The following is a 2455-nucleotide window of genomic DNA, read 5'->3' on the forward strand; positions in this document are numbered from 1 at the left end:
ACATGCGTTCTCTCGTCTAGATAGTATTTATTTAAATTTTACGATCGACAATCTAAAAAATTAAAAGCTACGCTTTGTGATCCCATATTTTACCAACTTGCCGTTGTTTGACGAGAAAACGCCCTTCAACTTGCTTTTACGCGTTTGGAAATATGATTTTCTCTACATGGTTTGACATAAATTTTATTGCCATGGATCTGATGATTCTGAGGATCTATGTTTTTGCTTATGTTTCCAATATCGTTGGGAAGATTTCTAATGACACGTTTCTTGAATATTGTCATGCTCGCCGATCGGTGACGTTCGAGTTTTATGTTCGTGCTTTGTCCTAACGACTATTTTGTCGAAATTTTCACGAAACGGAGAAATCGTGGAGTCCACTGGACATAACGAAATATATATAGAGCATAAGTGCTCAACACCTCAGTTGGTGCCTTCAGAGATTGTCGAATCGGTCGCAATAAGAGCGATGCGAAAAGTGTGGCTAACCTAAGTGCACAAATTAAAATTATTTGAACAGTATTGTGAACAGTATTGTGAATAATATAGTGAATGAAACATGGAAAACCACGAGCGAGTGGAACGCGAACTGCTGGAGCAGTGCGGCCAGGTCGCTACTTTGGTTGAGTGTTTCGCGTGGCTGCAACGATGCGACGAGTGCATCGAGCAGCTCGAAGGACTTTGTCGTGCCAAGCGTCCGCGTCTCGCCGTTGGACATAGACAATCCGTGGTGGCGAAGATCGCGCGACTCGCGGGTGCAAAATCGCAATTGGAGCGACGATTAGTGCACGTTGGTGGTGGGCACGCGAGTGACGAGTACGCGAGTGGCAACGAAAGATCTCTCGTTTGGCGAGAGATTGATGCCGCGTTTGAAAGCCGTATAGTGACGGGCGTGGTGATAAACTTTAATCACATCAAGCCGCGGCGGTTTTTGGAAGACGCGAGAGAAATAGTGCTCGAGCGCGTGCAAGACGCTGTAGAAAGACACGGTAGTGTAAAAGTAAACACAGCGTTCAGCGGCGAGTTCGCGACGAAAGATAAACGTGCCATTAAAAGTATAAACACTAAGAACATTGAAATATATCGATGCACCGATATACGCGAGTGGTACGAGCGGCACGTCATCGAGCCTACGTTGACATCGCTCGAAGAGTTCCAGGAACGCGACAGTGGGTGGGCGCTGTCGCGAATCCTCCATTTGACTATCAACGTGAATAAACTAAATCCCATGCGCGCGGGATGTTATGTCGAAGTGCCGCGGGAAATAGCGACGAAACGAGCGGTGATTAGTGTGCGTACGGCGGACAATGCGTGCTTCGCGTGGTCGGTAGTCGCCGCTCTTTATCCCGCAGAAAGAAATGTAGGGCGAGAGTCATCGTATCCACATTACACGGCAGTGTTAAATCTTGCGGGCATCGAGTTTCCGATGAATTTAAAAGATATTAAAAAATTCGAACAATTGAACGCGGTATCGATCAATGTATATAGTAACGAGAATAAACAGATCCTTCCTCTACGGCTTACCAGCGACAAGAAGGAGAAACACATCAACATGCTGTATCTGCAAGATCCACGCAACGACGGTGTAGGCCACATTGCGTGGATTAAAAACCTGTCGCGCCTCGTGAGCTCGCAACTCAGCTTGCACTATATCAGTATGAGCGAAAAATTGGAGTTACACGCAATAGACTGTGGGAAAATCAACAACTGCGCCATCCGCTTGCCGAGCGAGGACGACAGGTGGCTCGAATTCGGAAACCACCGCAATAAGGAATGCGTTCCATTCATCATCTACGCCGACCTGGAATGCGTCCTGCGGAAGACGGAGCCCGACAAAGAAGATGCGTCATCGTACACATACCAACAGCATGAGGTATGTAGTGTGGGCTACTACGTGCGTTGCTCGTACGACAACTCGTTGTCGAAATATCATTTTCGTCGCGGTAACGATTGCGTCGCATGGTTCACCGAGGAACTCAGAAGTTTAGCGCATCACGTCAAAGATATTATATCCGCCAATGGAGGCATTATCGAAGCAGCAATGGGAGACATATCGTAGCGCGACGCGTTGTCATATTTGTGAGAAACCGTTCGCACTGGACGATACACGGGTCCGCGATCATTGCCATTTAACCGGTCGTTACAGGGGTCCCGCGCATTCAAATTGCAATTTAAATTATAAAAACTCATATTTTATTCCCATAGTTTTTCACAATTTATCAGGCTATGATTCATATTTTATTATCAAAGAAATTGCTACAGCATATAAGAGACAAGTAGAAGTATTACCGATTACGAAAGAAAAATATGTTTCGTTCACGAAACACGTCGATAGCACCAAAGACAAAAATGAAAACCATTTTCAGAAAAATTGTATAAAATTAAGATTCATTGATTCTTTCAAATTTCTAAGTGCAAGCCTCGATAAGTTGGCGTCGTATCTCGATAAAGATAA

The sequence above is a fragment of the Trachymyrmex cornetzi genome, unplaced genomic scaffold (genome assembly GCF_001594075.2).
Source record: "Trachymyrmex cornetzi isolate Tcor2-1 unplaced genomic scaffold, Tcor1.1 scaffold623, whole genome shotgun sequence".
In the NCBI taxonomy this organism is placed as follows: Eukaryota; Metazoa; Arthropoda; class Insecta; order Hymenoptera; family Formicidae; genus Trachymyrmex; species Trachymyrmex cornetzi.